Here is a 23,480-nt window from a genome sequence, read left to right as displayed (position 1 = left end):
GACACACGTCTCAGCGCCCTCGAGATGCAGCTGAGCAAGACCACGTAACAGAGAACATAGTGTCTCTCCAAACCCCTAGATTAATCTGAGCCCATGCTGTTCCACCAAATTAAAATATTAGAAATGAATTCCCCTGTTAATTTGGGAAAGTTTTTATTTTTTTAATTGTAACCATCATAACGAGAGACCCTTTTGAGAATAGTACAAGCTGAAACCACTAGAGAGATCGAACCAGACTCTTCAAGTATGATTTCAAAAAGCCTATGAAAAAGGCATTTAACCTTATGTGTCAGGCTTCCCATCGCCAGAGGGAGTGGAAGGGCCCCACAGAGCTGCAGCGGAGGCTTCAGAGGGAAGGAGAACCTAGTTCACTGTCATGGTCCTCACTGCTCTTCCCTGGGCTGCTGGAGAAGGTGAGCTCTGACCTCATGTCCCTTGTGGCAGGTAGCGGTGAATCCAGTGCAAAGGAAGCAGGGAAGCCCATGGAAGCCTAGATCTGATGTCTCCCTGAGACCTCTTATTCAGTTGTTTCAGTGAAGGGGTCTTTGTTGAAATTTCAAATGCATGAATATCATACATATTTTTCCCTCTTTCCAGGTCAGTTAATTTTCTGCCTCTGAGATTCGGAATTCAATTAAACCAAAAGTGCAGGATCATTTTGAGAAGGTGGTCATCATGCTTCCTCACTCACACGCATCTCAAAAGGGGTTACATGGACCAGATAGGGTGAGGCGGGGCACCGCTAAGGGGAAGGCTGCTTTCAGTGCTGTGTCTGAGAGTCACCTGCAAGTGGAAAAGGAGGGACCCTGGTCTTAGCCAAAGGGGTCAGACCTCAGAGGAGCAAGGGAAGTTGTCCTCTAGCTGCCCTGGAGAGTAGAAAGTGAATTACATCAGGGGGAAAACCATACCCTTGAAGACCTCTGTTAGGTGTTCAACTCACGTTTATCCCTGGCAGATGTATTGTTTCAGGGAAGCATGCTTTGCCTCATTAAAAAGGAGATTGTTTCATAGGTGTTGAGGTCATGACATTCCATACATTGTGTAACACCAGTTGAAGAAATAAAGAATGTGAATTTATTTGAGTGATGCCGGCAAGACATACAGGAATTAAAGAAATAAAGCAGTGAACACCCAGGTGGCTCTCCATTCTTGCTGGAATAATCCTGATAACCTCCACTGTCTGGAGAACCAAAGCTCTGAGAAGTAGCTTTTACCAGCTACTGACTTTCCACCCTGAGCATGGTACTTCCCTCTCTTAAACTGAGTTTCCTGATTTGCATCCTGAGATATACCTAACTCCTATTTCATAGTTTCCTTGTGAAAATGAAATGAGAAAGAATATATATATCAAATATTTCATACAGTACCAGGTACAGATCAATCAATGTAGTTACTTTTATTATCACCAATTCTTACAACAATATTGCAAGATATTATTAAGTTCATTTTATAATTAGAAAACAGTTTCGCAAGTCGGAGTCTGGGGATTCAGATCTCGTTCTTCCAGGTGCCCAAGCCCATGTTCCTTCTAGCCCAGAGCCTCTATGACTTTAGTGGTCAAGTAATTTCCTGTTGTCTTGTTAAGAGGTAGATTCTGACTCAGCAGGACTGAGGTGGTGAGGATGGAGGGAGCCTGAGTTTTCATATTGCTAATAAGCAACTAGAGGATGCCCATGTTGCTAGGCTGTGGAGTACACTTTGAGTAGTGATGTTCTGGAACTTTCTGCTATCGTATCAAGTATTCTGTCTTAAAGGACAGATGGCCAGGGCAAAACTGAGAGAAGCGTGGATAAAACATTGACGTTGCTTTAAAAGAAGAAGAAAAAGAATAAGAAGGAGGGGAAAGAGAAGAAGAAACAGTCATGTCTGAAAAGAAATCAGGCTCTGGAAAAGAAGAGGAGGCCCACATCTGTCACGCCTACATGTCCAGGACCACACATGTTCATCTAGCAGCTTTCATTGCATCTGGTATTTTACATGTATGCCAGAAAACTATACTGAAATAAAAAATTCTGCCTTAGTCTTGAGAGAAGAAATTTTCCTATATTGAAGTATAGGGAAGTCATTCTGGCTTCTACATGTTTTAACTTGAACTTTATGCTAATCAGAACAGCCTGTCTTATGGCTTGTCAAACACGCATTGTACATCTGCTTTAATCATTAAAGAAAAGAATGCATTTAAAAATCAAAATGGAGTCACTGCATTTCAAGCATCTGTAATGGAGCCGGATGGCTATTGTGGATGTGGTTTTAGACACATTCCTGCATCCCTGAGAACCCCGAGAACTTTTCTGAACTGTGTCAGACTTAAGGACACCACAAGCTGTTCTCAAAACAACATCGGCTGGCAGCTGCCAGCTGCAACCTCATAGTCTCAGGGTCTCCCCTCGTAACTGTGCAACCATTTCAGACCCCAGTCCTTGCTTAACAAGCACGTTTACTTCTTGCCAACTCCAGTTATAACTATTGACAAATTACTTATATAATTTTGTGGGTTTTGCCTTGATAACCATCCCCCAGTTTTTAGTCTGGTGGAACACAATTCAAGTGCTTCTTGAATCTCTGTCTCCCGGGCTATAGTTCTCACTTTGGCTCAGATAAAACTCTTTTCTATTCCCATTATAGATTGTATATTGATTATTTCTGTTGACAGTCTCTACGTTGTAAAAGACTGAAAAAGAAAAGTTTTCTCCTTTGTCCCCGTGTCTCCAACACCCCGATTTCCAGAAAAACAGCCACATTGATGGGTTATAAAGTCCCTGGTCCAGAGCATGATGGCAAGCTAGCACTTTAAGAACTAAATTATTCTCCAAGCCCTGCTCTCAGGCATAGATTTTGCCATTGGACAAATGGGGGTTCACATCCAGGCTCTGCTAACACTCAGATTCCTCCATTTGGAAATAGAAATCATTTTCTTCATCAAATTTGCTGAAGATCAGAATGAGTTACTATGTATAAAGCGTGTAGAGCAGATCCTGGTATGAAATAGGCTCTCAACACTTTGAGTCTCCTGTTAGCACTAACGCGAAGAGAGCAGTGGTCTTTGTACTGTCCTTGGTGATGAACACAATTCCTCACCTTTTATTAAGGGCTTACAAGGTGCCAGGGTCTGGACCATGTGCTTCACATGCATTCTCCCCTACTCCTGAGATGGGTTCTGTCATTCTTTTACTGATACTGTTTTACAGATAAGGAAACTGAGGCACGGAGGGGTTCATTAATTTGCTCAAGTCACAGGGCTATCAGGCGGTGCAACTGGTGTTTGAACAGGTGACCTGACTTCAGAGCCTGCCTCTTGTCTGCTGCGCTGGGCTATTTGCTGGCAGTGGTAGCTCCTGCTGCTGTTAGGAGTTAGAGGAAGCTCCCTTGGCTGGTAAAATTCTGGAAAAGCCAATTATTTTTAACCTGCTGTTAGAGGTGATCAGAGCAGTTCATAAAGAGGTGACGTTTATCAGTACAGTCACCCTGAGAACACACAGAGGGACGGATCGGTGCCCTGGGACCAGCCCGTTAATGACTCTCCTTTGTGCAGTATGCTGATTTGCAACTCCGTCCCCACTGCTGTCAAAACTGATTAAGCCAAACACATGTTCAGTAATGCCTTTCAAAGACTCCTGTAATTGACTGTATGAGGAGAGTTATACATAAGCAACTGGATTAACAAATCTACCCACCCCTTTCAAACAAAGAGCCTTAGAAGAAAATGAGCTAATTCTGCATATGCTCTCCAGACAAGGAACCGTGTGTGAACCAAGATGTCTCTTCATCACAAGGAAAAGTGGCACTTCCCCTGGAGGTCACAGAACTGAGAAAGGGGAAGGGATCAGCGGGGTCCTGCAGCCAACTCCTTCTGTTCTCAGCTATCAGAATGAGGAGATGAACTGAAAATCAAATCACACTTCTGTCTCACTGTGGCCCCGAACCAAGCACAGTCATGAACACATGCTATGTGATCACTAGGTGTTGAAACGAGCAGGTGAGAATAGAAATGACAGCCGTCACTTAAGGAGCAGCAACCATGTGCTGGTCTTTGGTTGGGTTCTTTCCCATCATTTTTTTTATTTTTAAATCTCACAAATATTCTGCAAGATTATTGCTCAGTTTGTCAGAAGGCAACCAAGGTTCAGAGCATTGACTAAATGGACAAAGAATACAAGCAAATGAAGGTCAATGTGTGCCTGGGACCAAGGGCACCATGTTCTTTCCACTCTGCTGCTTTCTCACTGGCCCTTAACCACAGGATGCTGCCAGCAGCACTGGGTGGTGGGACTCCAAGATGAACCTCCAGCATCAGGGCAGGGGCTAGGCAGCTGGATATAGGACTGTAAGGAGGAGAGAAAATACAGGGCACAGAAGAATGCCATTCCTTCCAAAGATGTGTGTTTCAAATCTATTCAGGCCAAACAAGCCCGATCTTCATCCTCATGGATATGGCTTCTGAGCCATCAGAGACCCCAGAATATTGCACCCTGCCGGCTCCCCACAATGACATGTTCATATATTGTGTCTGCAAATATTTGCTTGAAACACTTCCATCAGTGAGCTGGATTTTCTCTAGTTGTTGTCAGCAGCATTTCAAAGGTTTACCCAAGACAAAATGACTTTTACTTCACTTACATATTGCGGAAAGCTGTGATTCTCTACCTCCTAATTCCTTTACCAAGTCCCTAGAAACCAGCCTTTAAGCTACAGAATGAACCTTTCCATTTTTCTGTCTTACAGAGTGAGATCTGTCCTCAACATATCTTCAAAAGGTTAATCCCATGGAAATTGATATGTTTCAGCTGGCCAATGATATATCATATCTTGGAAAGAGAACAGGACAATCGATGTACAATAGCTTCTGAGAATCTGGGTGTTGAAAGGATAATCAACTGGCCCAGCTATCACATAAAGCTGTTACATAGAATTAAAACTGGATTGTAGAATTTTAGAGAGAAAAAGGCCCTTAGAAGTGATCTAGTCCAATCATCATATTTTTGCAGGCATGGAAAAATTGAGACTTTATATCAGAGAGATCAGTCCATAAATCTCTGGTCTACCATATTCCTGTGTGACTTTGGACAAAACACTTACCCTACTTTTTTTTTTTTTTTATAAATATGGATAGGATAACACTTTTTTTTTTTTTTTTTGGCTGCGTTGGGTCGTCGTTTTTGCACGCAGGCTTTCTCTAGTTGCGTCGAGCGGGGGCTACTCTTCGTTGTTGTGCATGGGCTCCTCATTGCGGTGGCTTCTCTTGTTGCAGAGCACGGGCTCTAGGTGCATGGGCTTCAGTAGTTGTGGCTCATGGGTGCTAGAGCACAGGCTCAGTAGTTGTGGCACACAGGCTTAGTTGCTCCGCAGTTCATGGGATCTTCCTGGACCAGGGCTCAAACCCGTGTCCCCTGCATTGACAGGCAGATTCTTAACCACTGGGCCACCAGGGAAGTCCCCTTACCCTATTTATACACCATTCTCCTCAACTGGCTGATGGAGGTAAATACCATCACCCCAGGGGATTCAGTGAGCACTATGGGTCCCATTTCTGATGTGCCTACATCTGCATACCCAGCACCCAGCTCAGCACCTGATACACAGTAGTGGTTAATACATACATGTGGGTGCATGATAAACGTGAAAGCCTGGCCAGCACGTAGCACGTGCTGGGTTGTAAATGATTCTTCTGAGGTTTCAGAAGAAGTCATTGACTTCAGATCAGAATCTGAAGCTGATTCCTGCTCCAGTGCTCTTAGCCTATTGAGCTAAGAATGGAGGAAAAAGTGCTCAGGAACAGGCCACAGCTACACAGCTGGAGGAGATTAGGCTTTCCTTTGCCTGGGTAACCTTAAACTATGACTTTTTCTCTCATTTATTCTGAAATGAGAGAAATACTCAAGTCTGACCTTTCCCTGACACAGCTCCACCCATCCTGGGGGAAGTCCTGCTGGCAGAGCTGACCCCTCTGGCTAATTCAGCCCAGGTGCTCAACCCCAGGGGTCAAGGTCTACCTGTTCAGAATCAAAGCCCAACTTGTAAGCAAGAATGAGCTCCTCAAAGGTAAATAAGGAGGGGGACACTTATTGGGAATTCTACGAGGACAAGTCTATACTTTTCCAGTCGCATTTCAATCTTCCGGTGACAAATAGCGCTGTACACGTCATGCTCATGCTCGGTACCTGCAGAGCTCTGGCGCTGGCTTGACTTTCAAGGCCCTCCATGCTCTGGGTCTCGGCGGCTGCACTAAACCATCTCCCATGTCCTACCACCCATGAGACATGCCCAGAGGCTCCCCATCTCAGGGCCTGCGATCTATCAGCCCTCAGATTCCCGTAGTGGCCCCTTCCTCTGTGCTCCCACAAGACTAGGTTTGCTCCTGGACCTCTCATTGATCTCCATCTGTATTCAATTAGAATTCTCCCCATGTGCCTGGAATCCCCCGACCCTTTCCCCAAATCACGGCCAAACGTAAGGTTTGTGGTCTGCACAGTGCCCTGATCAAGGGCAGAGCTGCAGAGGTTTATGCTGGATACACGCTTCTCTCCACCATCCCTCAGCATGTCTTTTTGTTTCTAAACTCACAAGCCCTAGTCCAGCCATAGAAAGATCTCTCTATGGACACCTTTCTTTAATTTTTTTCCTTCACTCACCACTTTCCCTAATTAAATTGTCCTCAAGCAGAACCATAAAAACAAGATGGGGGTAGAGGTCCCTTCCCCTAACGCCACCACACACACAAACACAAACACAAACAAACACACAGACACATTAACCCTGGGTATGCTCTGAAATCTCAATCTTCCTAGCTAGCTGGTCTGAAGTTTGTGGGAAAACCACAAAATCCAGCAGTATACAGTTGAATCCAAACTTTGTCCCTCTGCATGGATTGGTAAAATAATAAATATATCATCAAAACAGAGATATTTTTGTGAATGAAAAGGGCACTATAATATTAATAGGTATAAACTGTTGCCTTCCTAGAAAAGCAGAATGCAGTCACATGAACTAGTCCAGTAGAGGGAATCTGAGGTAAATTTTCCAAGAATTTATAAGCAGAAATCGCTAAGAAAAATGGTGGGAAATGAGAGTGTAAGTGGACACACCAAACCCAAAGGCCCTGCTCCAGTGCAGGTGGGAGGTGTGGACTGCTCAGAACATCCTTTAGTTCCCATCTCATTAGAGCATCCCATGCTCACGTTTCAGGAACATGGTCTCCTGTTTGGCCAATGGCCTCCCCTTCAGGCTGACAACTGTGCCTTTTCACATCTGTCCCTGTTCTCTGAGTACTTCCTCACTTTCTGGAACAAACCATTTTGGAAAGATGGTAGGTACCTCATTTCTCTTGTTCTTACACACTGCTGAAGTGGAGTTGAATGCAGGCTAACTAGATTTTTTTAGAATTTATCCATGAGAAGGGATTTCAATCCTAGAAGCATTGTGTGCCTAGGACCTTAGAGTTTGTCTGATCCAAACTTTCATTTGCAGATGGGAACCTGGGGCTCAAAACCAGAAATCTTTCGTCCAAGCCCAGCAGTCCAAAAAGAACCCATTTTATAAAAACCCATCAGAATGGGCCAGAACAGTGCTTCAGAGAGACTCCAGTGTAAGTGAAAATAGTATTAAGTCCAAGCATGTTCTTCAGCGGATTATGCAGCATTTGGTTCCTGTGTCTGACCACGATAGCCCAATAAACCATTTTTATTACAACATGCATAGCAGATTTGCCAGCCAACCCCACTTTTACAGATGGCCATTAATTTTTTCTCCTAACGTAATGCATTCCACTCACAAAAAAATCCTTACTCACCATAAATTGTGAGTGTAAAGAGACAGCATTGCAGTTAAAAGCTGAGAAATAATTGCCCCTCATTATTCCCTCATTTATGATTTCATGCAGGGTTTGAATATATCTTAAGGAATATCTTTGAAAAACCCATTAGTTCCATTACAAGGCTTCAAAACCTCTTGGGGTACTTTACCTACACAATTCAAAAGAGGTTCTAGAAAGAAGTGACCCATGCAACGGAATTTGAGGGATTGAAAGACCCAATCACTGACTTCATTTGCCATTACACAAGGAGTTGACAGCCATCAAGAAAGAAAAATATGAAGGATATCTCCCATACTTGGAATTTTAATATTGAAAATTGCTACATTTTAGGGAATTTTTCAGTAAACTATTCAAAGGAGAAGAGGTTCTATGTGGGAGGAAATGATCAAAACATAGAAGAGTACCTTCTGAACTGATTTTGGTATCAACAGATATTACTCACAGAAAAATAAATTTATTGGTCAAATGATTTATTCGACTTTGCATATTTTCATCTTCCCCTTCCTCTTCTTCTGCTTTGCCTCCTCTTCCTCCTCCCTTCCTCCTCCTCCTCCTCCCCCTCCTCCTCCTCCTCCTCCCCCTCCTCCTCCTCCTCCGCCTCCTCTTTCTTCTTCTTCCCCCTCCGCCTCCTCCTCCTCCTCCTCCTCCTCCTCCTCCTATTCCTTGGCCTCTTTCTCTTCCTCCTCCGTCTTCTTCTTCTTTCTCCTCCCACTCCACCTCCACGTCCTCTTCCTCCTCCTCCTCCTCCTTCATCTTCTTTCTCCTCCTCGGCCTCCTTCTCCTCCTCCTACTTCTTCTTTTTCCTCTTCCTCCTCCTCCTCCCCCTCCTCCTCCTCCTCCGCCTCCACTTTCTTCTTCTTCTTCCTCCTCCTCCTCCTCCGCCTCCTCCTCCGCCTCCTCCTTCTGTTTCTTCCTCTTCTTCCTCCTCCACCACCTCCTCCTTCTCCTCCGCCTCCTCCTCCTCCTCCTCCTCCTCCTCCTTCTCCTCCTCCTCGGCTTCTTTCTCTTCCTCCTCCGTCTTCTTCTTCTTTCTCTTCCGACTCCACCTCCACGTCCTCTTACTCCTCCTCCTCCTCCTCCTTCATCTTCTTTCTCCGCCTCGGCCTCCTTCTCCTCCTCCTACTTCTTCTTCCTCCTCTTCCTCCTCCTCCTCCACCTCCTCCTCCTCCTCGTCCTCCACCTCCTTGTCCGCTTCCTCCTTTTTCTTCCTCTTCTTCCTCCTCCTCCGCCTCCCCCTCCTCCTCCGCCTCCTCCTCCGCCTCCTCCTCCTTCTTCTTGTTCTTCCTCCTCCTCCTCCTCTTCCTCCTGCTCCTTCTCATCAACAAATGCTGGAGAGGGTGTGGAGAAAAGGGAATCCTCTTGCACTGTTGGTGAGAATGTAAATTGATACAGCCACTATGGAGAACAGTATGGAGGTTCCTTAACAAACTAAAAATAGGACTACCATATGACCCAGCAATCCCACTACTGGGTATATACCTTGAGAAAACCATAATTCAAAAATAATCATGTACCAAAATGTTCATTGCAGCTCTATTTACAATAGCCAGGATGGAAGCAACCTAAGTGTCCATCAACAGATGAATGGGTAAAGAAGATGTGGCACATATATCCATTGGAATATACTCAGCCATAAAAGGAAACGAAATTCAGTTATTCGTAGTCGGGTCAATGGACCTAGAGTCTGTCATACAGAGTGAAGTAAGTCAGAAAGAGAAAAACCAATACTGTATGCTGACACATATATATGGAATCTAAAATAAATAAATAAATAAATAAATAAGGTCATGGAGAACATAGGGGCAACACAGGAATAAAGACACACACCTACTAGAGAATGGACTTGAGGATACAGGGAGGGGGAAGGGTAAGCTGGGACAAAGTGAGAGAGTAGCATGGACACATATACACTACCAAACGTAAAATAGATAGCTAGTGGGAAGCAGCCGCATAGTACAGGGAGATCAGCTCGGTGCTTTGTGACCACCTGAGGGGTGGGATAGGGAGGGTGGGAGGGAAGGAGATGCAAGAGGGAGGAGATGTGGAAACATATGTGTACATATAACTGATTCATTTTGTTACGAAGCAGACACTGATACACCATTTTAAAGCAATTATACTCCAATGAAGATGTTAAAAAAAAGAGAGTACACATTGTAAGATTTCATTCATAGAAAATTTTAGAAAATACAAACTAATGTATAGTGACAGAAAGCAAGCAGCTCAGAGGTTGCCTGAAGAAGGAGGGGCAGAGGGAACAGATTACAAAGGGTCACAGGGACACTTTTGGGGTGAAAGATATGTTAACTCTCTTAAATGTAGTGATGATGTCATGGGTATATGCTTATGTCAAAACTTATCAAAGTGTACACTTCAAGTAGGTGAGTCTACGTGTCAGTAATAGCTCAATTAAAAAATAAATTTTAAGAAATAAATCAGAACAATGAATACAAGAGAGAAAAAGAAAAAAACATAGTAGGAAAACTCAAATGCTTTCCCATGCCTCTAGTCTATTCATTCAGCATTTTCCCTCCCTCCTCCTCACTCGAATCTCTGTCTATTGTTATACTTGTTCCCCAGATTGCCAACCTTGACCGAGCCTGGCTGCAGAAACGTGAGCCTGGTACTGGAGAATGGGGATCCCATTTCAGAGATAGGCAGCTCATTTCTCCACAGTGAGATTTCATTAGGATAAGGATGAGGCTGACTGCAAGCAATGTGCTCGCATGGAACGGGCTCTCAATACCCCTCAGTTGGTGATTATAGAAACCTATTGAGGGGTAAGCTTCCAATCACATGACTATAGATTGGAAGAACAAGGTACAGCAAAATCTGAGTTCTGTCGAAACTGGCATGTAAAACCTCACAGTGCAAACCTTACTGAGGAGTCTTATTTTCAGCAATATTTTCTTAGAGTGCCTTAAACCACGTCAGACTTGTAATACTATACCAAACATTGTTTTGTAAGGAGTTAATTCCTGCCAGTGTTGGATGAAACAAAACTATAAAGAAGAAAACTTGATGACCCCAGAGTGGATACATATTTACTCCCACTAAAACCCTAGTGAGGTGACAGAATCTGGTTTTCATTTAAACTAAAATCCTACAAAATAACGATAGTAACGGATCTAAGCACTGTGTATGATGTTTAATAATGCTCTGAGAATCTGTCCCCCAAATACTGGCAAGAACTATATACTCTTTTGAGGGAGCTGAAAATCCATTCAACTTTCTCTGCTATTAAATTATTGCTTAATAAGGAGTGCAGCTATTATAGACCCTGCATCTCTATCGTTTCAACACCCTGGAAACCGCAGTCAAGGAAAATCTCACAGTATGATTCTAGAGTGACAGCAACAACCAAGAGGAACAGTAATGTCCCCAGGTTCAGTGCCAAAATCCCATGGCCAGGAAGGATGAAGTTGGACTCACAATATGTACAATTAATCTCTCTTGGCCCAAATGCTCCAGTTTCTCCTCAACTGTGTGTATGGTGGTAAAAGGAAAAGAGGTGGTTAAGACTCTCTTCCACAGCATATTGCTCCAGATATTGACTTTTAAGAGAAAAATCATTATTCTATGTATTCCATATGTTACACATTTCATCATCCTATGATTACAAAATACTACAGCAGCCCTTTCTTCATCCTGAAATTATTATAACTTGAGTCTCAACTGGCCTGGTCAACTGGTGACAATTTGCAGGGAAATGCAAAATATCCCTGCACATTCACTAGAATGACTAAATAAAATTAATAATTAATAAGTTTAAAAAGAAAAAAATGTAAAATGCCAACAACACCAAGTATTTGCAAAGATATAGAGCAACTTGAATTCTCATACACTGCTAGTGGGATTTCAAAATAGTAAAACGACTTTGGAAAATAGTTTGACAGTTTCATATAACATTTCATAGATATTTACCATATGACTTAACAATCCCCCAGAATAAAAACATGTACACATAGGACTTGTATAGGAATAATCATACCAGCTTTATTCATAATCACAAACAATTGGAAACAACCCAAACATTCATCAACAGTTGAATTGCTGTATAATCACACAATAGAATACTGCTCAGCCATAGAAAGAAGTAAATTACTTATGCCCACAACAACATGGATAAATATCAAAAATATTACACTGAGGGGGCTTCCCTGGTGGTGGCGCAGATGGTTGAGAGTCCGCCTGCCGATGCAGGGGACACGGGTTCGTGCCCCGGTCCGGGAAGCTCCCACATGCCGCAGAGTGGCTGGGCCTGTGAGCCATGGCCGCTGAGCCTGCACGTCCAGAGCCTGTGCTCCACAACGGGAGAGGCCACAACAGTGAGAGGCCCGCGTACCGCAAAAAAAAAAAAAAAAATTTAAAAAAAATATTATACTGAGTGAGAGAAAAAAGATATAAAGTAGTTCATTCTGTATGACTTCACTTATGTGAAATTCTAAGAAAACCAGAGCTAATGTATAGACAAAAAGCATATCAGTGATTGCCAGAGACAAGGTAGGGAGGAGCTTGACTGCAAAGGGAATAACATAACTTTTGGGTGATGGGATTGCTGAGTGTGGTAGTAGTTATGGCTCTTCCTAGAGCCCATGAGGTCCCTTTTGCACTGCTTCTTGGTTCTATCCAACAACTGGACAAAAATGACCCCCTGCTCTTAGGAATGCCCTCGTGTGTCGTTGTGGCTTAGAGTCCTGCCTAACTATCCAGCGGCCCAAAAGACAGAGGACATTTCTCCACTCATCCCACATCCACTCTCCTGCTCTCATCCTCTCCTCTGTGCAAGAGTAGCTTCAAGATTAACATCCACCCTTGATCAGACAGAAGAGGAAAGATCATTCTGTTCAAGAGAAAATGAACCTGCATGGTATTTGCTCTACACACTGAATCAGACCATCTTAATAGTTTATGTCCCAAAGACTAGGCTATTCAGTCTTAACAGATTCCATAGTGTGGTCCACTGGTCATGTTTCTCCAGCATAGTATGAAGTAAAGGACATCCACATCCATCCAGTAAACAAATATGTGTTCCTTATATAACATCCACACATGAAATGTGTGCACAGGAGGGTACATACACACACTCAAACACAATCTTCCCCCCAAGCAATAATATTCTCACATAGCAAAAGTTAACAAAACACAGGATAAAAGGAAGTTAAGTGCAAGGAGAAAGAGATAGAAAAGACCCACAGAGCCATAGATCCTGGGTGAGAAAATACATTAAAAGTTAAAGCTGAGAAATTTAGGTGATCCTTTGGCATCAGTGTGATCATGAACACAAATTCAGGTTACCTGAATGATCTAGGACATAAAGATGTACAGGAAGATGGATATAGATACACACACATATACATATTAATAGATGATAGATTATGATGATGTTGATGATGGTAGAAAGATAGATATAGATACAGATAGATACAATTTCAATATAGAATTTTAACTATTGTAAAGACTTCCTGACTCCCCACAAAATATGTCTACTGACTCTCCAGGGTAAATTCCAGTTTAAGTAACACTATTACAAGGACTCATTTTAAGCATGAGAAAAGAAGATCTCTGTCTCAGTAACATTAAAATGAAGCCATCAGGCATTTCCAACACAGAGGGTAATATAAATTACACACTAGCCTCTTCATGACAAAGCTGAAAGAGTCTCAGTTGAAAAGCTGGACATCATGAAGAATTTTAGAAATAGCCAGAATTAAGCAGTATCTCAGATAGAACATCAGAATTTTCCTTTCCTTTGTGGCAAAGGAAACAAGAGTTGGAAGAAAACTGACATTTGTGGCTCACCTACTAAATGCCAGGCATTTTGTATGTACATCACACATAGCAACCAAGAGAGGTAATTTGAAATTATCTTACACTATTATGGAAGATACAGATGGGACTTAAAAATCTTGTGTGAAGATGTAAACAAGTTAACTCTCATAGTTCCTATATTTCCAGAAAAAGATTTATTTTTTTGTGTTATATTTTTTACTAATGTCTGTGTTGCCCACTAGCCTATAAGCTCTATCAAGAATACTGGTCAGATCTGGATTTTACTCACGACTGGATCCCCAGTTCCTAGCACATGGACTATCATGTAGTAAAGATTCAATAAATCATTTGTAAATAACTGAACAAATTGCTGATTTTCCCCATATTGCTTGTATTTATGGGACACATTGATTTTCTCAATTTAAGGAAACAATCCTTAAACTCTTCTCTGTGGAAACAGGAGACAGAATATTAATGACAACACCTGAAAACTTAACTATGGAGTTATGAACAGGACCTAAAAATAGATTCCTCTGATAACAGCTTCACCCGACAAATGTTAGGCTCTGTAAAGCTTCCCTCTCGTAGACACAGGGCAAAGCAACACATTCACAGTTGTCAAGTAACACTCTTAGCTAAAACTTAAGCAGAACAAAACCTGACAGTGAGCCATGGTTGAATCTTAGTCCCGGCTACATAGTATCTCCTAGGAAAGTGAGTATTTTCCAGATTAATGTAAATGCCAAAGCTGGAGCTGTGAACATAATTATGGCTGACATTTTTGTTCACCCGCTTGACAGATAGTTAGCAAGAACTAATTGTCTTATGCAGAAAATGTTTCAATTTTTAGAAGAGATGAAGGGAAACGGCTTATAGTATTGAAAGACAAAAATAGTACCATTTCTTGTTCCATTCCTGCTAACCTGTGGAGGTTGGAAAGAGGTTGGGGACTCTTTTCCTCCACCCACTGTCCCACAGGACAGAGACTCTACCCCATGTGCAAAAAGCTGCAGCTCCAATAGCCATTGTTCCACTTCCTTTTAGGGTAGAGGTCCCACAGCAGGAGAGGTGAGTCAAGAAGATCACAGATGATCGCCTCCACACAGAGACCAGCTCAGAAAGCTGGGATGTCATCCCGGGAGAAGCAGGCCACTGTCCCAGCCCCTAGCTCTGAAGAAGTGGCTCAGACACTTTGCTGAAGGGGAGAGAGAGACAGGCCAACATAACAGGAAGATCAGAAGTTCTCCCCAAAGAAATTGCTGTTATTCAGGACAGAATGTAGTGAGATTCAAGCCTAAAGACTTTCTCAAAAACAGAGGAGATTCTGGTGGTAAGCAATTAAGAAGCCAGTTACCCCATGACAGCAAGGAGCTAAACAGTAGTCCAGCTAGTTTACCAGAAAGAACCAGCCAAGGAAAGAGCCGGGAAGATATGTCAGAACAAGCCCCAGGGACTGGCCTCAAAAAGAGCCCTGGAGGGCTTCCCTGGTGGCGCAGTGGTTGGGAGTCCGCCTGCCGGTGCAGGGGGCACGGGTTCGTGCCCCGGTCCGGGAGGATCCCACGTGCCGCGGAGCGGCTGGGCCCGTGAGCCATGGCCGCTGAGCCTGCGCGTCCGGAGCCTGTGCTCCGCAACGGGAGAGGCCACAACAGTGAGAGGCCCGCGTACCACCAAAAAAAAAAAAAAAAAAGCCCTGTAAAGGGGCCTACGTTTAATCATATTAGTCTGCAGAGCAATTTATGCCCTAGGATTGTTGAAAGCAGTAAGCAGTCAGGATTAGCGGGGGCCTAAGAGCTGAGTGTGATACCAAAAGTGGCAGACAGCTTAGCAGAGAGACCAGGGAAAGAGACAGATACAGGGAGCCCTCCAAAACCTCCATCATCTCTGGGTCCTGTCCACATGTCCAAGGCTGAGCCCACAGTGAGTGAGTACAGACACTTCACACTGAACAGGAAATAGACTTCACGGAAATAGTCTATTCAGGTCACAAGACAAATACATAAGCAAATGACAACAAGCCCTGAGGGGGTGGGGGGGGGTGGGGATCAATATTCATGTTGTTAAAATATATTATCTAAGATGTCCACTTTTTAATATTAAAAAAAAAAATGAGGCATGCAAAGAACAGGAAAGCATGATTTATACTGTCCCGTAGAAGCCATGCAGTCGGATCATCCAGTTGACACCGAAATTATCTTTAACTATAGAAGATCTAGGAGCAGAGAGAGAGCCTGTAATCCTCAAATATTCACAGGACTTTGGGATGTTCTAGACACTGTCACATGCATGCTGTGACTCTGTACTTCTTGTTTAATCTACTTTCTTTCTTTTTGTATGAATACAGAGTATGTGCACGTGTGTGTGTGTGTGTGTGTGTGAAACAATTTATCATGTTAGAGACACCTATTTGTCACTCTTTACCTTCTTCCTTATAATAAATACACATATTAGATATTTTTAAACTTGTGCCCAAAAGCTGCGTCCTGAATTTAACATGATTTGATTTTTGAAAGCCATTATTACTGCTTTTATCCTGAAGTTGTGTTTCATCCATTTTAGTCACTCAATGTCCAACACTCACTAACCTATTACGTATGCCGTATTGTTCCAACAGAAAATTGAGATTTACTGTTTGACAAGTGTGAATTAGGTTAGGAGGATTATAGAGGATTGGAAATGAAGATTATTCTAAACTCTGAAACATAGATTCACCAGAGGTATTAAAATAATAATAAATTTATCTTTGGTAGGCATTCCTTATTAATCACCTTCATCTCCATAATTACTTGATAATATATCATGCCCATCTGCATTTGAGGGCATCAGGCCTCAGTGTGTTACATTACCTCCCCAAGCTATACATCTTATTGTGATTAAGGATGCTATTCATTTTATCCATTTTCAAATCCCTTGCTCTTTTCAACTTGCCAATCTCACAGCAAACCTTTGCTTAGAATACCATTTCTGGCTTCTTCACGATTACTGAACCATTTCCTTAAAAAGCTTGGTATTGTCTCTACAGCCTTTGTAGGACAACGGTGCTGCCAGCCCCTGATAAGCCTCTCTGCTCAGTTCTCAGTCATCCTCTAGACGCCATATTTGTGTGACCCACATCTTCATTTCCATTCCTGATCTGCCTCTAATCTACAATTCCAACAGATCGTAAATCCCAACTATTGTCTTGCTACTGGCGCATCTAGCCCCTCCATGGAGCTCAATGAATTATGATAATGGCTAACATATGACAGAACAACTTAAAAAAAGGATTACGTTTAAATATTTACCATATAATGCCAACATCCTGAGTATAACAAATACCTCTTAGACATAAGAAAATGTGTTTGGCTATATCACTGAACACAGTATTTTAAAAATCTAACAGCTGGGATGAATATGTTTAACATCAGTGTTACAATGAAAGGGTGATTACGTCACATCAGTGAGAGACTGAGAGACCAAAAACAAAAAACTAGTAATTCCGTAGTAGAATTACGATGGAATATTTTTTTTAATGGAAAGGACCTTGGGCATCATCTGGTTATTTTTTCTAATGAAGTATAGTTGATTTACAGTTAGTGTTAGTTTCTGGTGTACAGCAAAGAGATTTATTCATATATATATATATATATATATATATATATACACACACACACACACACATTTTCTGATTATTTTCCATTATAAGTTATTATACAATACTGAATATAGTCTCCTATGTTTACAGGAATCCGAGCCCGCCCTGGGAAGGCTGCTCAGAATGAAGTCCATGCTTTAATTCCACCCTATCACCAAGCCACGTGGACCCGTAACTGGGAGCTGCAGGATTATGACTATTTAATCCTCCTCTGTGCATTTCCCCTTGCTTTTTTTCCTGCTTCCAAACCCCAACTCTGTCTCATGTTTCTATCGGCCAAGAGAGAGCCTTGGACCAGCCCACCAGCAAGCACAGTCCTCCTGGGGTACAGACCACAATCTGCCCATCACCCGGGTCGGTTGGGCTGAGACATATGAGCACAGCCTGGTGTTTTCAGCTGCTTCCTGAGCAGAAGGGCAGGAGGCAGGGCCTCCAAGCACAGGACTGGGAAAGTGGTGGCCCTGCTCGGGGTTCCTTGTCTTGCACACCTTCGTGCCTGGGAGTTAATCCGCTAAGGAGAGTTTTCTCTACATTTAGCAAAATCAGGGCGAGTGCCTAGGAAAGTTACACACATTGGTCCCTCAGGTAACAGCCCTACCCTTGGCCAGGGAGACCACTTATCCAAGCAAAATTAGTGGATTTTTGACTGAATATGACTTAATCTGTATGGCATAAAGAAAGGATTTCTCAGCTATTGGCACATGGGCAGATTGTTCAGATGGTTAAATATTGCAGTGTTTTAGAACTGGAAAAATCCTACTACCTCACATGAAGGTAAGAAAACCAATGTTGAAAGAAGTCAAATGAGACACAGGTCAAGACCCAGTCTGCACATTGACTGGCAGCAGAATATGTTAGAACCAGAACTCCTGGTGCAGGTTCGTTTGCTTCGATAGGATGTGAAGTTGGTCCAGCTGGCCAGTTATTTTAAGCCATTGGCTTTTAAGTCTGGAGGTTGCGTGCAGTGGGTTGGAGAGGGGAGCCTGACCTGGAGATGGAGGAAAAGTTCAAAGCCGTCTTCGTTTCTGTCAGCAGCTCTCTCTCCCTCCTCACCAAGTGATCTCGGGAGGTGAAATGAAAGTCATGTCAGTTTATACCCAGGAGAACCTGGAAACAATAAAGGCTTAAATTTAGACAAGAAAAATGAAAACGAATGATCATCAAAAGAGGCACTCTTATGGTCAATTAAAAAAAAAAATCCTACTGAGAGACTAAAGCGAGATTTGGGGATTTTCTTTTCATAGAATTGTCATGGTGTGAGGAATTTGAGAGACATTTGTATCCAAGCTTTTCTTGGGAGATGAGGTCACTTTCTCACAAGTACTTTTAAATAAACACACACACGCAGCTATACATATATGTACGTATATGTAGTTTATTTTAAAACCATAGTATTTCTTATTTTTCTGTATTTTGCCCTATTTTCTGCTAAAGGCCACTATGCATTCACATTTAAATATGGCTTCAGCTTCAGTTTAGCATAACATGTACCCCAATTTATTGGGTATCAAGTGGTTAACAGAAATGCCATGAGTGCATATTCAAGGAGACCCTTTAGCTGCATTAAGAAGAAAGTACCAGCTTTCCTGCTAACCTAGAAATGTAATTTTTAGTTCATTCCTCAATCAGGAGGTAACTTTTCAAAGCCCAACCTGAAAGCATGAAATGTAACCTTCCTAAAGGTGAGAAGAGACCCAAATCACAGATGAGGAACAAGAATTCTTGTGGAAGTAGACTTAGCAGTTGTGAAGCTGCAGGAAGATAAAGAAGCTTATCTTAGGATAATAAATACCTACAGGCTGGCATTTTGTAAGAAATGTCACTTATATAAAATATGGAGGTTGTTGGATATCAATGTTATGTTGAAACGCATTCCTACGTAATTATTTTAACTAAAGGCACCTGGTAAGGGCAAACTTGAGGCAGTTTTTTGTGTTGTCTCTTTTTTTTAATTTTAAGATAAAATAAACTTTCAGGTAATTGCTTCCTACCATTTTGCTGTTTTGTTTTGGTTTTCCCTTATAACAGCAGAAACAAAAGACATCCATCATGAAGCAGAACTTTTTTGAAGTGGGACAACCATGTGTGCCCTCCCTCAACCTAAAGGCAAGCAGACCGATTCCCTCTTCCTTTAAATTCTAGCACTCTGACTCCACAGGAAAGTACAATAGTCCAACAGATCTACCAATACTCTCTTGTTATAAAATGCTAGAGAGTTTCTGGAGACGGAGTTTAAAAATTGCACAGGAGGCAAAGAACTTTCTAAAACAAAGAGGCTTGAGATCCTAACCCTTTTCTGTAAGGTTAGAGATTGTTAGAATATTTCTGATGGACTGAAGTAGCTTCAAATAAATTGAGCAGTCCATGAGGGACACCAGGGGCTAAGCCACTGGCGAGTCTCTGCAGGCTTCCTAGAGTCACCACCAAGGGTGGGGCAGCCCATTGCGGACGCAGCACAGGAACGATGACAGAACCACATGCAGCCCTCCTCCCACCACTACGCAGGGTCCTGAAGCTGAGGACACGTGGCTTGGGGAGCATGGATATCTCAGGTATGTTCAAAGAGCAGCCTAACAGTGGCTCAGACTGACTTTGGTAAAAGGAACGTTCTCCTCCCCCATGGAAATACCACAAGAGTGATGCACATCAGACACCGTAACCCATCCTGCCGTGGGCACAGAACCTTGAGGCTTCCTGCTCACCTGATTCAAGGTGGTGTCTGCCTGAGCTTCTGCAGTCCTTCCGCAAGGACCACCCAAGTGCTCAGCTCAACTGAGTGTAGCAGCCACATCCTAGAGAACAGCCTGGACCCTCCTGCAGGATGATCGGATTTCAGAATCCTCAGCAGTCCTTTGGGTTTATATTTTTCTCTTTGAGCTGTTGGTACCTACCCCTGAATTGCTGGATTGAATCAGAACTTGTCCTTTTCACAGGAAGAAGAGAACTCTGGAAAAAAGAAAAAAAATAGTCTCTCCATTTGCAGATGCAGACTGGTCATAATCTGGAGGTTAAGAGAGTTCCCTGAGTTTATACACCAAACCAATGAACTGGATTATACGGCAGCTACATGAAGCTTATCATTCTGGAAGGTGAGTTTAGCCTTTCTTAGCTAATTTTTTGTTTGTGTTCCTAAATGTCCGATTTAGAGATTCCACTGTTCCCACAATTTGAGGCATACGCCTGGATTGTATGGCTCCTGTGTTATTACCTTAATTCAGATTCTGAATTAAATAGTTTTATCCATCTGAGCTGCCTCCCTTACAGGATGTGAATTCACAGACTTCTTTCTTCCTTAGCATACTTCATACTATACTCACATTAGAAACACTCCACAAAAACAGTACCAAGGCTTCAAGGGAATGCTAACAGAACAAAAATAAAGAGAGACAAAAAAAAAAAAAAAAAGAATGCTGTGAAAATCCTGCTTGCTAAATAGAGGACTAAATGAAAGTGTTTTTCTGAAGTCTGCGTTTTAAACATAAACAGATCTGCAAAATTCCCCTCTGAGATGCTTTCACTGTATTAACACATTCTCAAAGCTTGAAGTTTACTCTTTGAAAAATTAGCCCAAAGAATAGTGCATTGTGCTTCAAAAGGATACTTTAAGATGATCTCTCCCTGGGCGTGAAATTTTATTCTTAAGAGACTGAAGTAAAAGATAGTGAAGGTAAGATGGCAGTAAGCGCCCCCAAAACAATGTTGAATTCAGTTATTAGTTTTCTCAAAGAGTTTACATTCATACTCGAGATCAATTTAAAATGGAGAATAACGATTCTAAACTAAATAAGGTTTAAGGTTTGAAAAGTAGCATTACAAGTTCAATTTATTTTTACTTTTTGTCACTTTGAATTTTACACATCTTCCTACAAATGAGTTTAGGACGATTTGCACCATTTGACTAAAACACTCATGCTCTAATATAAAGCAGTCCTCTTCCTGCTTCTCCACACCCTAAATTCACAGGCTCTTTTGACAGAGTTGGAAGCTTAATTCAAATAGATGTGCCTGCATGGAGCATCTACCTTGTACCAGGGACTGTGAGAGTAGAAAGGTAATGAAAACTTCATTCCCAAAATCAAGTTGCTCATAAATTTGTGGGTGAGGCATAATATACATAAAAATAAGACATGATGAAATAGACAAAATATAGGCGGTGTTTTCTGGAAAAAGGAGCAGAGAGAAATTCATTGGGGCAGGACTGGGAGGGATGGGGGTGGTATGATCAGGGAATAACTGAAAATAGCCAGAGTCAGCCTTAGGAAGCTATCCTCAAAAATCAGTTTTAATTCTCCTGTGCGTGCAGATGGAAGGTGGTGAGCAGTGTATAAAGGGGGAAGCCACTGGCCTGTGTGTGGAAATTGAAGCATGGAGGGAAGAGCCAGGTGCAAGGAGACCCAGGAAGGAAGAAATGATAACCTCTGGATTCTCAGCTTTCAAATCCCAGCAACTCATTTGATTCTCACAACAGAACCAACTACGAAGACGCTGGGACTATAAAGGAATGAAACATCTCACTGGACTAGCGCCCATGTTTCATAGGTAATAGGCTGGAACTTAAAGTCCTGTCTTCTCCTTATTCTGTGCTGCAGGGAGAGAGAGAGAAAGAGAGAGAGGAGGGAGAATTAAAGTAGGAGGCTTTCCAGATAACAAATAACTAATGCCATTTGCTTTCATTGTTCTGAATGTTCTCCTAATTGAGAATTACATGAGGTTCTTTGCAAACTATGCCCATTTAGTGGATTGGTTGATTAATTAATTTGCTGAGGAGATTAGCTCCTCCCTCAGCAAGATGGCGGCAAGATTGTTCTGCCCTCTGGAAGCCAGAATGGTCCCTTCACTGGGGCAGAGATATTTGGACACCCACAGAGAGAGGAGTGTTGGGTGGGATGATTTTCCTGCACCCAACTCTCACTTCCCCTTTTCAGGCTATACATCAAGAGGATTTTGGCATCTTTTTAACTCTGGGATTTTGACACTGCCACAGATATATTCGTAGTTTGTGTATTTTAATTGTATTTCCTTTATAATGTATGACAAAATAGCATACCCACAGGTTGTAGCAGGTGAGTTGCAAGTTGTATTATTTTAACATATACTGAAAGTGAAAGAGATGATGATTTTGTTTCATTCATTACCTTTTGCAAATGCTTATAAACTTCCAGAGTGAAGATGTCTGAATCACCATCCCCTGCAGGATTTCGTTAAAAATTTTCTCTTTCCCTCCTGCCACCCTCTACTGTTGGGGAGGATTCCCATTAGATTTTTAAGGCTCTCAGATGACTTTGATGATCAGTGAAGCATTGGAAATACCGAATTAGAGTACCCTAACCATAGAAGCACACATATTTAAGTGTGTTCACAATAATTACTTTAAGGATAATTAATGCTTTCATAATCAATAAATAAAGGATGAAACTGGTTATATGTTACTCTGAAGTGTATATGTGGTGTGTGAGGCATGAACCACCCTAGGTAAACCTGAACAGCAGAAGTCCAGATCCTGGAGAGCATAGCATAGATCCTTGCTTCTCCCAGAGTGGACCTCAGACCAGCAGCTCTGTCATCTGCTGGGAGCTTGTTAAAGTGCAGATGTATCTAGTGAGACAAATAAGAATCTGTATAGTAACAACTTACCAGGTTATTCCCACCAGGAAATTTTAAGAAGTCTTAGGTTCTTCACCTTGACTGCCTGTTAGAAGCAACTGAGACAATCTTTAACATGACAATTCCAGGTTCCTACCCCAGATAAATGATACCAGGTTCTAGGGGTGGAGCCTGGGCATTTTTGGGTTTTTTGTTGTTGTTGTTCTGTTCTGTTTTGTTGTGTTTGTTTGTTTAATTTTTATTGGAGTATAGCTGACTTACAATGCTGTGTCAGTTTCTGCTGTACAGCAAAATGAATCAGTTATACGTATACATATGTCCACTCTTTTTTAGATTCCTTTCCCATATAGGTCATTACAGAGTATTGAGTAGAGTTCCCTGTGCTATACAGTAGGTCCTTATTAGTTATCTATTTTATATAGAGTAGTGTGTATATGTCAATCCTAATCTCCCAATTTATCCCTCCCCCCCTTACCCCCTGGTAACTATAAGTTTCTTTTCTACATCTGTGAGTCTATTTCTGTTTTGTAAGTAAGTTCATTTGTACCCTTTTTTTTAAGATTCCACATATAAGTGATATCCTATGATATTTGTCTTTACCTTTCTGACTTAGTTCACTCAGTATGACAATCTCTAGGTCCATCCATGTTACTGCAAATGGTG

This window comes from Lagenorhynchus albirostris, chromosome 13, assembly GCF_949774975.1.
Source record: "Lagenorhynchus albirostris chromosome 13, mLagAlb1.1, whole genome shotgun sequence".
Classification (NCBI taxonomy): domain Eukaryota; kingdom Metazoa; phylum Chordata; class Mammalia; order Artiodactyla; family Delphinidae; genus Lagenorhynchus; species Lagenorhynchus albirostris.
Note: the sequence above shows the minus strand (reverse complement) of the source record.